Source organism: Phalacrocorax carbo, chromosome 12 (genome assembly GCF_963921805.1).
Source record: "Phalacrocorax carbo chromosome 12, bPhaCar2.1, whole genome shotgun sequence".
Taxonomy (NCBI): domain Eukaryota; kingdom Metazoa; phylum Chordata; class Aves; order Suliformes; family Phalacrocoracidae; genus Phalacrocorax; species Phalacrocorax carbo.
Genome location: NC_087524.1, coordinates 19,502,960 through 19,515,621, shown reverse-complemented (window position 1 = coordinate 19,515,621; position 12,662 = coordinate 19,502,960). Strand labels below are relative to the sequence as shown.

The window sequence follows — 12,662 nt, the reverse complement described above, 5'->3', positions numbered from 1 at the left end:
GCTCAGGAAAGAACTGAGAGTAAATTTCCTTGTCAGAACTCACAGATTTGATGAAATCCGAACGGCGCGCGCGAGTCGTGCAATTTAGCAGAAATATTGGTGGAAGCCAGCTCAGAAACCCACCTGGTTCCTCCCCCTCGTCGGCCGGGGCCGCGCTGCCAGCGCTTGTGCAGCAGCCGGTAGCACAGGCTGCCTGAAGCAGGAGTCCTTTGTGCCTCTGAGGTGCGAGCCTTGCTGGCAGCCAGCGAGGCAGATGGCTGGGAAGTTCCCTTCCTTTTCTGTAAAGAATTTATAAATTTAGGATTTTTTTTCAGAATAACCCAGAATTGCAAATTGCCGCTCTCTCCTATTAAACAAGAGCACTTTGCACCACGCTGCCTTGCAAGACGCCCTATTTCTTCTGTCCTGATGCTTACTGTTAGTACAAGGTTTCTCCCCTCAATCCTCCCTGACGTTTCTGTTCTGATTCACCCTGCTTATAACCAAGCAAATGATACCAAAAGCTATAATTAGAAAGAAAAAGTCGAAACATTTCGCAGTAGCGTATTTCTAGATGTTGCGTACAATAGCTGGGGGACTCGATGAAGCAAAATTATGCTTCAGGTAAGCAAAAAAAGACAAACACCGAATTATTTTACGCTGGCATGGACTGTTTTTGTGGCGCAGCAGAATTGCCTCAGCCTGAGTGCAAAGATTACATCTAGTTAGCGATGTATAAGTGCAGATCTCGCTCTTATGTAATTCTCTTTACCCTGGTAACTACTCGCTCTCAGGCAGAGCGCTGGCTCCCGTTAGGCAATTCATCCTCGGCTTATCCAGGAGTGGAGACGTACGTGCTCACCAGGCAGTTATTTCTCACTAGCTGAACTTTGAATATGCAGAACTCCCTGCTCACAGCAGCTCCTGAAATCCTGCGCCTGCCTTTGCTTTATTCAGTGTTTTCAGGCTTTTTGTGATCAAGGAAGACTTGCAAACTGAACTGAAACACTTAGTTAAAGGGTGAGGAATAAAAATGCACAAAAATCCAAAGGAAGCACAGTTTTTGAAGCTCTTGAGAACAGGATATTTTAAATGATTGACTGATCTGTTACCATTTTTCCATCCTCTCTCTGAGTCAGCCTCAGCCTTCACACCCAGTAAATCTCATACTTGTGGCTCTTTTTCCCATTTCAGTTTGAAACATAAAAATATTCAACTATAGCTAGATCACTATCCCCTTATCCAGACGAGGATGAAGTCAGAGAAGGCATAATGCTGCTGCATGTTGTTGCTGGCTGCCTCCCTGAGACCTGTAAACAAGCTTCAAATATTTGCAGCTGACCTCTGAGCAGGGAAGGGACGCAGGGTCCTTCCCTGTGATTACCCCCTGCTCCCTGTCATGATAGGAGAGCTACCACCCTCACATAAGCCCTAGTCTGGCTTCATGGCTGCATCCAGTGGGAAATGGCTTTCTTAATTCTACCCATTCTGATGGCTCAGTTTTTAGCCATTTCTCAAAAAAAACCCAACACACCCCATACTTGATAAAATATTTTCAGAGTCACAGGTTTTGTTCTGTCTTCCCCAGGGGCTTTGCGCTAAGAAGGGATGCCATGCATGTGGATCAAGCCCTTCTCCCTTTGGTCTTTTTTACTACAAGAAAAGTGAGGGTTTATCCCATACCCTCAGCCACAAAACATGTCACCACATGGGGCAGGGAAAGAGGAACCGAAGAGGAAAGTGGTCCTTTCTGCCTCGCTGTCTGTACCCCTTCTCCCAGAGGGCAGTCAGAGGCAGGAGCAGCTCACATCGCACAGCAAACACTCGCCCATGTGTTCCTCCTCTTCCTCAGCCTCGGGGCTGCCCTACTGCAGAAGCACCATGGTTCTCCATGGGGCCAGCAATAGGCACCTCACACCTCTCCAGGTGATCTATGCCCAGCAGAGGTGGGAGGCGCATGTGATTATTTTAGGGACAGAATAGCTAGGAAAGATAGAGAATAAACTAGTATAGCTAGGAAAAACTGTGCAGCAATATGACAAAAGTGTGTGCTGAGTTGTTATCTCCTCCATCACTTTGAAATGTATTTCAATAGCAAAAAGAAAAAAGGTTGAAAGTGGAGAGCACTTGTATTGAAAGCTTCTCTGTGCACCATGTTTTTCTTGCTTTCTCTCTGGTTCCGCAGGGAGCTCAGGAGGGGGGGTGAAGGAGTAAATCCATTGGGATAGGCCTTTCCAGCTGAAGGGTTTGAGCCACATGATCAGGAATCTTAGAAATGTTCCCTAGTTGGGCAGATGCTCAGTAGGTGAAGGAGCCTGTGCTGGATGGCCAACAGAAAAGCAACACGCATGGAGAAAAATGGGAAACTGGGAGGCGATGGGGTGGCTGTAGTCCAGCATGTGCATTCAGTATGGATCTGGAGACTCCAGGAGGCTGCAGGATCTGCCCGTCCCAGATGGTGAGCACAGCGTGGCTGCTGCCGCTGCTCTAAGCATGCATCAGCAGGTTTGTCACAGCAAAAGAATGCAGGGGGGAGGACAAAGAGAAGAGGAGAAAAAGAGGGAAATAATTAAGGAAAATGTGAAATGGAGTATTAAAAGCAAAGGGAAAAGAAAACAGGAAAATGCAAAAAAACTCTTTGAACGCCCCCTTAAAGAGGGAGGACAATGACACGTAACAATGCAACTATAAAAGGAAGCAGCAGCCTGAGTCCCTTTAGGAGCATGTAAGACCTCTGTGAGGACTTGAGACAAAAATCCATGAGCAAAATGGACTAAAATCCATAAACTAATTGCTGTATAGAAATGTCAGGCCAAAAGAGGCTGGATTCTCCTGTGCAATGGCCAGCATCTCTCTTATTCTCAACAATGACAGATTTAACTACTACCAAGCACTGGGACCTCTCCAAAATGCTCCTGCCAGCAGAGAAAAGAAGTGTTGACAGAATTGTGGGGTAAGCGTAACAGTGACTCCTCCGATGCTGCTAACAGGCTAGATAAAAATACCGCATTATACAACCACTGGTGTTGGTGCCTAGGTTAGGCAGCTCCCTCCTCTGAGTACTGGCGTTAGTGAGTCCCACCAGTGGCATCACCCTTCCCCAGACATCATATAAAAGCCAGAGATGCTAAACTTGGAGGCTGTAGGTTTGGCTGTGAAGCTGAGAGGCAAGAACTCATGCATTTTTCTGCTTTAGGTGAGCACACCACTTTTCCTACGTAGCAAGGTGGTGTTATCAGGTGGCATAAATATGCCCCAAAGCTGAGCCAAGGTTAGCAGCCATTAGTGGTCAGCAAAAGCGAAAAGGGAATTTATTGTAAAAGAAGGCTATCCAGGAGCGTACAAGGCAACAGAGAAGGGGTGTTCTGTGTTCACTTTACAGAACACAGTAGTACATCATGCCGAGCATAATCAGTGCCAGCTAATCAGATTATTTGATGAGCCAGAGGGAGCAAAATCTATCTTTGAGTTGACGTAATCCTCTGATAGACTGCTTAAGGGTTCTGGATATGTTCATTGCATGTCTCAGAAGCCTTCCCCTTACCCATTCATTGAGACTTACCCTTTTTATGAGCAAATCTAGGATTAAACACACACAGTTTGAATAAAAACCAGCAAACGAAACAGGTAAGAGTGAGACTTCACGGGAGCATAGCTAATGGAACGCTGCCAGTCGCCACACTACTGGTTTAGCAAGGTAGGGAAAGAATATCGGTGACACCAGGGACAGTTTAATGCTATTAGTGGAGACCTTATAAGGATGGTAACTGATGAAAGTAAGGAACACACGAGTCTGGAAGTAAACTGTGGAATGATTTTCTGGGAAGTCCTGAATTTTGGAGGAGAATAGATTTTTATTTTAATTCAGGCCTAGCCTGAGCCATAAATTCTTATTACTTTAATACCTTTGCCTTATTTTAGAGATACGGTCTGCAAAAAATCTATACCTTCTCCCACCATTTCCCTTCACAAATAGGCAGCTTCAACAACTGGATAAAAAATAGCTTTCAATCTTATTCTTACTTTTAATCTTACAGAAAGCTATTTAGCAGGATACCTCATAATGCTATGCTTTATTTACAGATACAACAAGAGGAAAATAAACAGAGAAGCAGAAGAATAAATAATTTTCAAACCAGGTTACTTTCCTGGAAGGACAGTTCTTTGACTGCTTTTATTCCTAACTTTAAAAGAAAATAATTTAGTAATTAAACATTGTTTAATTGTATCAGGCATCACAGAAGCGGCCTTCCCTTTTTGTATGTTATGCTAAAATGAGGGGGAGAAACAGAATAAAATAATTGCACTTGAACACTGTCTAGGATCACTGTCTCCCTCCCATTGCACAAAGAAATGCTGAAGCTAAGCTAAGACATTTATCGAGCAGCAGGAGCTCATTAGCTTGTTGTCAGTACTCTCTCCCACTGATAGCTCTTACGTGTCTATCTAGTAGGTAAGCAGTATTATAAATAGGCTTTTTGTAGCACACATTTCTGCTTTCATATAAAAAATAGGTTTGTTGTCTCCCATATAATCCTTGCCACCATGCGAAATACAGATTTTGTGATTCGGGAATGTGTTGCTTCAGTGTTCCAACCACATGTCTCAACTGCATGTGAGTTTGTCTCGCCTAAGCTCTTTGAAAAAAAGTTTAAGCTTCAACAGCCTCCGATTCCATATGACAGACAGCTCTGGAACTGCCCATGTCCAGCGACAGGTTTAAATTTACAGGGCTTTAACACAAAAGGACCATTTAGAGTATATATTGGGATTGTGTACAGCTGAAATTGCTTAAATATTACAGCAAGTTAGACCTTCTGTAGAGGTCAGAGTAAGGACTGAGTGTTAGAGAATTCAGAAGTATATTTAACTGAGGGGTAAACTCCTGTCTCAGCGATTGATGTCATAAGCCAGGCAGATCCCTGTATAATCATTTGTCTGCACACCTCATTACTGACCAAGAAAAACAAAAGCAGAGAGAGTGAGCCACTGACTTACGTTAGCCCAATGCAATTCAGCTTAATCAATAAAGCCAGTTTTACAAAATCATGCAAAATGTTGAGCTCCCGCTGAAATAATTGGGAGTTGGTGAAGCTGCTCAGTCTCACGAAGGTCACGTTCCTCCGCTGGAGATTGAGCCTTTACAAACGTCGATATCCTTGAGCAGGGGGATTCACGTGCTTCTCTTCCTGGACACCGCACTGCTCCTCTTGCAATGCCAGAGCTTTCATGGAGCCCACTTTCCTCAAGAAATCCCGCCACACATGTGTCTGTCAAGTCAACTGCTACAGTCAAGAGGCCTGGGCAAACACCCAAGGCCCAGGGAGAAAGTTCAGGTTTGGACCTTTGCCCGCAAGCCATACTTGATCAGTATAGAAAAATCGCATTACACTGAGTATATTAGTAATAGTTATTACGCAACTGATGTAGATAGACTCCAGGGTACACAAGACAGAAGCAGAAGGCACTGTTCAGATGAACGGGGCTGATTACTTGCATCAAACTAGGAAGCATGTTTCTCCAATGGAGCTAAAATCTGTTCAGATTAGTGCTTTCCTACCATTCTGCAGAAGAAACAGAAGTTCTGCCATTTCACTTCAGTGCTGTTTCTTTTATCTTGCCATCCTGCCTTTGAATTTCCCACTCTCTTAGTCCAAGTATACTTCTTGCCCAGATAGCTTAGTCTTCAAGAGGTTTCACGTCGTTCTAAGGCACTCAGCGAAGAGATCAAGTGGAGCTGGTCTTCCCTGAAAGCACATATCTCCGAAGCTGAACCGTACTAATTTCTTGGCTGTCTTCCTCTCAGATCAGAGAATATTCCAAATAAGGTCTCGCTGGTGTATTGCTCAGAATCAAAATAGCTTCATCTTATTTAAGTTTGATAACCCCTTGAGAAAAGTCTCTTGGAATTGGACTTCGACTTCCCTTTAGAGCTGTTGACTGCCTCACCATATGGTCCTGTTAGATCTTCTCAGTTAAATACTGTTAAATCACAGTTCTGTCAACTCTCATTATTTTAATTTTTTTCTTGGAATATTTGCTTTCTGTCCTAGACCTTCTGCCTCTAGAGTCAAGTGATTAAGTTAGACTCTGAGATTTTATTTTCAAAGTAGACTTCTAATCCTCAAGGCAGTGAAGAAAAGCATAAAATATGGACTAAATATAACCTCAGTGCAATCTGAAGGTTCAGAAACTGGAAGTCAAGACAAAAAAAGAACCACAAATATTTGTTCCTAAAACTCTTCATTTAAAAATATATTTCAAATGTTTTTGAGAATTACAAATAGGTTAATTTTTTTCCCAATGTTTTTGACTGCCAGTTCTACAATGCCGAAGATATTTCTTTTGATGCCAGTGCTGGACCAAAATCCCAGCTTAGTACAGAGGAATGAGTAGATTTGCTGTCACCAGGAGGTTGCTCAGGCTGAGGTCCTTACATCTCGTAGTAATCACAGTCTTCCTAGAACATTCCAGGAAAAATAAGTCTATGTTCTGGGTTACTTTTTGGGTAGATATGCTCTGTTTAGCTAATTTTCTCATACAGCAGAATACCTACGTATTCCTTTTCTTCCAGTACCATCAGTCATTGCATTTGGACTGCCTGGCTACAGTAGTCCCTCCCAGAGGTGACTGTGCATCACTCTGGCTACAATAATTTCTTTGTACTTGTAGGCATCATCTACAGTTTTACACAGCTCTGGTGTTAAATATGTAGCAGATAATGTAATGGAATCATAAAATGATTTCGTAGAAAGGGACCTCCAGAGGTTTTCTGCTTCACCCCCTGCTCAAAGCAGAGATAACTTTAAAGTTAGCTCCAGCTTGAAAGTCAGATCATGTTGCTCAGGGCCTTGTATAGTTGAGTCTGAATCCCTCCAAGGATGGAGATCCTACAGCTTCTCTGGGCCCTGTGTCCTGGGTCTGAGTGACACTGATATTTTTTTTTTCTACTATTTAGTCTAAGTTTGCACTAGTTGTCTCCAAAACATGTACACTCAGCCTCTTTTCAGTGTTGCAAGCCTATATGAAGTTTGGTTTTGTTGTTTTTCAGTGAGAGATAATGTGACTAGAGATCATGAAACCCCAAGTTGGCTGAGGCTACATGAAATAAAAGAGATTCTAGGTTAGAAACACAAGCCACTAACCTAGAACACCAAGAAAAGCTTTGGCTTTTTTTTTTCCTTCCAGGCCAATACTGGAGGGGACATGATAAAAATCATTATTTAATTTATATTTATTGTACAAGTTTATAACTGGAACTGGTTAAAGGCCATTATTATTTCTTTTCAGCTTGAGTTTTTAAAGTTCTAAAATACTTAATTCTACAAGAGAAAAAATATTGAAAACTTGCCAGAAAAACATCAATGTTATTTAAAACAAAAAATGAAATGATCACAGAATTTGGGGCTTTTGTAATTTCTCCAGGAACTCTGGGACCTGCTCTCCAAAGCTCACTGTGATCTCCTAAGGTCTCCAGTGTCCAAGCCCAGGAGCCCAGCGTGGCTGGTCCAGAGATGGACTCTGAAGTGATAGGGATGCCTCGTCACAACGCGGGGTCCCTCAGAGAAAGACTCCATCCAGTCCAAGCCACCTCCCAGTCCCCCTGGCAAACTGGCTGGGAGTTGACTGGAGCACTTATTAGCGTAGCTCAAAAATGTGCTGAAACTCATTAGCTTCTGCAAAACAGTTTGGTTTCAACAAACTGCCATTTACCACAACATCTGTATTTTGGAAACTGTCTAGCGAGCAGTATTTCCCATCTAAAAGGAAGTAGTTTGCCTATCATGTAGCAGCCCTCCCTCCGACAACCATTTACCTACCAGCTGTTCTGAGACGTCCTGTCTCCTAAATGCAAGAAGAAAGCAACATACGCAGCTCGCCACACTTGAAAATGTCTCAGTACATTTCACTGCATCTAAACTAGGCTAAACAAGTTACATCCTAGGTACGCTGACCCCTCAGGGGAATACAAACAGTCTAGTTCAGACTACAGTCACATTATGAAGACCTAATTTAGTCCTGATGTTTTGAGATACACATGCAAGCTGGTTTTCTACAAGGTGACCCCCAGCAGAGACAAGAAAATTTTTACCATTAGTGTGAAGACCTTGAGTTTTGATAAATGCTCTTGCCTTTCATCATCATCTGCATGCTATTTTTTCCCATCTTACTTACATTAAATGGTTGGTAGAAGAGGCTATAATTTATGCAGCACTCCAGACAGCTATCTCAGGGGTTACATGTAATGCAACCACCTTCATTAAATGCTATTTTTAAATAAATGGTCTCTAAAACACCATATAGTTTTACAACTGAAAAGACAACGGAGGCTACCTGGTATGGATGAAAAACTGAACTGCATTCAGCCACAAAAAAAATGACTAAGAGGAGATGAAAAAAAATGCTAGAAGAATGTTAAAGTAAAACATTTTGATGTTCAGGCACATTTTTTTCCTCTCCTTACATAGAACATTTTTAAAAGGTGAGTCCTGATCCTGTGTAATTGTCCTTAACAGTTACTACCAAACACTTACACAGGAAAATTATTTAGATCTGCCAGCCACTCATTACTCTTCCTTGTGGTACCCATTTCCTTGGGTGCTCTGTTCTTCTCCATCACTGTGACAGCACTTCCCACACCAGAGGAAGTATTTAGCTCACATCTTCCTGTAGAGCAGCAATTTCCCCATTTTCATAACTCAAGCCTTCCTCACCCAGCAGCTGCAGTATCTGCTCGAATTGTTCAGTATTCATTTTGTGAGGGCTTTTTTAAAAGTACTGGTCAAATTAGTTTGAGGGAAAGATTGTTAAAATGCTGAGGAAACTAATTAAGCAGGGCTACAGCATTGATGTTCCATAATACAGGGAGCGGGTGCCAATCCATGAAGCAGCAGCTCACGCTTCACGTGAACGCCCGAGGCTGCTGGTTCGCGCAGCTCCATCTGATGACTACATAAATTCAAAGACGTTTGAAGAGACATGTGCGCTGCACCTTTTGGCATGCCACAGGTCCTTGGAAAGTGTTCGCGTTCTTCTGGAAGGTGGGACTGACCCCGAAGAAGTTACCACTGAAGCAAACACTGCGCTGTTCCCAGCTGTTGAAAATGGACATGCAGACTTTGTAAAGTTTCTGCTCCAAAACAGAGCAAATGTTAAAGGATCTCATTCTTGGTCTGGGTGGAATTCTTTGCACCAAGCTTCCTTTCAGGGATGCACTGAGATAATGAAAATACTCCTGGAGGAAGGGGCAAGCAAGGAATGGACAAAAAAAGGGGTGACTTTGGAATTACACCTTTGCTGCTGCTCAGTATGGAAAGCTGGCGAGTTTAAGACTGTATCCCATGGTGCAGATGTAAGCTCTCAAGCCAAGGACAGAGCCACTCCCCTGCTGATTACACAGCAGCTAAAATGGGCCAGAAAGAGATATTAGCGTTGCTAATACCAGCTACTGATTGGATTTGTGACAAAGGCGAAGGCAAAGTGAGCCCTGTGTATTCAGCAGTATATGGCAGCAGTAAAGAATGTTTGGAAATGTTACTTAAAGGCGGCTGCGGTCCAGATGCTCAAGAGTGCCTTGACTTCGACCGCAGATCACCCGTGTGTATGGTCTTCCAAAAACAGATTTTCTCTGTGAGCAAGAATGCCCTTATTTTCATCCTGGAGTTCACAAACTGGAAGAGACTTCCTCCAGCTGTAGAGCAAAACCTTTCAGACTACACAGAGAAGTTCACTTGGACTCCCAGGAGCCATTTTGCCTCCATTCCTCCCCGTCTCCTCTTTGTTGTCTCGAGATCCGGTCCATTTTAACGAGTGATGCCTGCGATCGGACTGGTTTGTCCAGGAATTGCCATTGCCAGCCTGTCTCCAGGACAAGCTACCCTCTTCAGTTAGATGTGCTGCGCGTTAATGCTATCCCAGAAGCGGAGGATTATCTGGGGCAGAGAGAGGGGGGAGGTCCCTCTAACACTCACTCCAGCGCTGAGGATGCACACCTGTAACACCAGTGTTAGGTGACAGTGCTGCCAGTCACCGAACTCTGCGGCTGCAGATTTTGTAATGGCAATTAGCAGACACCGGAGAAGCACTACTGTAAATAACTGTAGTAATGATTCTTTTTGCGCTCTACTTTTACACTGTCTCTAGAAGTTTGTTAGAAGTGCTGCGATTTACTTGTTTAAAAAGTCTGTTCTATCTTTCTAAGTCTGTGAATATTTTCTGGTTTTTGAAAGGAAACCTTTAACTCTTACAGAGTAAAATTAGCTTGTTCAATGAACATAGCTTATGTAGAGGTTGAAATCTATTTGATCAGACACTGTTAGTAGACGCTTCATTCTGTGATACCTACAGCATCTTAAAGAGCAGCTGTTCTTTACAAATCAACCCCAGGAAATATTTTGTCTGTTTATACTATGAATTGGCAGAACATAGGCTTCTGCATCCTGAAGTAGTCTATCATCTCCCGTTAAACAAATAGGGAACTGAATCTCCGTTCCTAGCTACAGATCACAAATGTAAGCAGGAGGAAAGTAAACAACCAGTTTAGCTTGCACCTCACCGCATTTGCTGAGGTCTGTATCGCGTTATCTGGTCTAGCTCATCTGAAGTTTCTCAACAATATCCTTGGGAAAATAAGTGAGTTCATTATGTTTTTTTTTCTTTTACTGGCCGTCAGTTTCTCTGCAGTGCTCACATTCTTCTTTGCTATAAACTCATACATGCTGGATTGATAAAGATGTCTATAAGAATGGAATTCTTTGCTAACCTTTGCCTGGCCAGGGCCTAAAGAAAGCCATGTGGTGTTTAATCTTGTGTTTGTACAGTGTAGCATGAAAAAGAAATGTACAGTGGAACTCTGAGGGGCTCTGTCAGTCACTCTTCAGTCTGTTTTTCAATGCTAAGTTACATGGAAATCTTCCCCTTCAGTTAAAAAAAGAAAAATAAAAAAAGCTCTTTTTTTGGCACAGCCATTGATGATTTTGGGTGTTGGGTGCATAGGCTTTTTTTTCCCCTATAGTATTTCTAATGGCAGCAAGGGTTCCTGAATCCTGCATTCATCGTGGTTCTGCTCGCTGCAGGCAGAGCAGCAAGGCTGGGCCCCGCGGTCCTGGGTCAATCTGGTAATAAACAGTAATAACAGACTCTAAGCTGTCATAAGAGGATATGACCAAGCCTTGTTTGGGTAATGGAGAATTCAGCCATGTCTGATGACTGTCAGCTGAGATGATCTCAGAGGGAAGGGAATCTGCCCACAACAAATAGCTTGTTGCCCGCCCACAAAGACAATTTACCCCTCCACAGAGATGTTACTGGCTTGGCTTCTCCCGACCCAGCATCCCTTCCCCACCCTACTCACTGCGCACTGCATTAGCCAGCAGGATCCCTGCAGGGGCAACCTCACCTCTCCTGTTCTGGAGCAGGTGGTCAGAACTGGATGAATTTTATTTTGTCCTAAATGTGATGTAAGCTCTGTGTTCTCACTGTACCACAGCTTGTGGGTGGGGAGAGAATCGTAACGCCCTGCAAGACTTCCCACCCTTAAAGATTCCCCAAACTGGCACATGGACTGCAACAGGCTTTGCACAAGTGGTGGAGCTTCTACAAGCCTTTGCATTTTGGGGAGCAGTGGTGGTGGTACAAGCCTTACTGCCCAGCCTGCCCTCAGACCAGGCTGAGCTCTTTCCTGAGTAGCAGGGCAAGCAAGCTTCCCCATTTTTGCTTAGGAAGTCACACTAATTACAGAGCTATTGTCTTCTTCATTTAAGCAGGCAGCATTAATCCCTATGCTATTAAAATCTCAAGGTTTCCAGCTTTCCTCAGGAACAGTGAGAGAAGAATGGCTATTCATGGAGCAAGCTCTCACCCACGCTGCTCTTCTGTGGTGACACTGGGAAAGTGGCAAACACGGCATGGTCACTGTAAATTCATATTTTGCTGGCCTCCTTACCCAGGAGCCAGGCCAGAGCAGCCTGAAACAGGATCTGTGCTCCTGCTTCCTACTGTGACAAAGAAGGTGTCACAGGAGGGCACAAGGAAAGTGAGTCATTCCTGTGATCATTAATTAATTAGTGCCCTGCTGCTCCTCCAGGCAGGCCAAACAGATTACACATGGCAAAATTGACATAAACAAGTAGAAAATTCTGCTCATAAAGGAACTTGGGAAGGCATTCGGTCCCCAACCTGCCAGAGCCCCAGACAGCCATCTGGTCTGCTCCTTTTTCAGGATGCTCTTAGGTGCTTGGATCTGTTAGGCTTCTCCCTAATGAAGGTGGGGTTCCCAGATTAGAAGCTGCTCAGAAATGACTCTCCCTGGTGAGACAAATACTTCTGTCTCCAGCCTGGATGGGTGAAGCTTTAGGGTCTGACTAAACCACAGCCACCACTTCCCAGCGGATACTCTGTGTTTGCTGGCAAAAGGCAGATCCCCTTAGTGCCAGCACCAAGACAAGGAGTTAATGGTAATCACTGCATTGCCATCTCCAGGTTTCTGAGGTGCCTACCTCTGTGTCCAGTGCCAGCAGAGAACTGGGTGAATTGGGTGGACAGCATCACTGCCATTATGGTCAGGATCCTTCAAGTTTGCTGGGACCGTCCTGAATGGGGAAGATGGGAGCCCCTGCTCTGTCTCACCTCCCCGTGCTCAGAGAACCGTGTGTCTTCAGAACTATTCCAGACATACACAGATA

The 12,662-nt window shown here is 43.8% G+C and overlaps 1 pseudogene; it reads left to right on the top strand.

Moving 5' to 3' along the window:
* Positions 1-2,376: 2,376 nt before the first annotated feature.
* LOC104045861 (ankyrin repeat and SOCS box protein 3-like) lies at positions 2,377-9,786 on the top strand (annotated as a pseudogene).
* Positions 9,787-12,662: the final 2,876 nt, after the last annotated feature.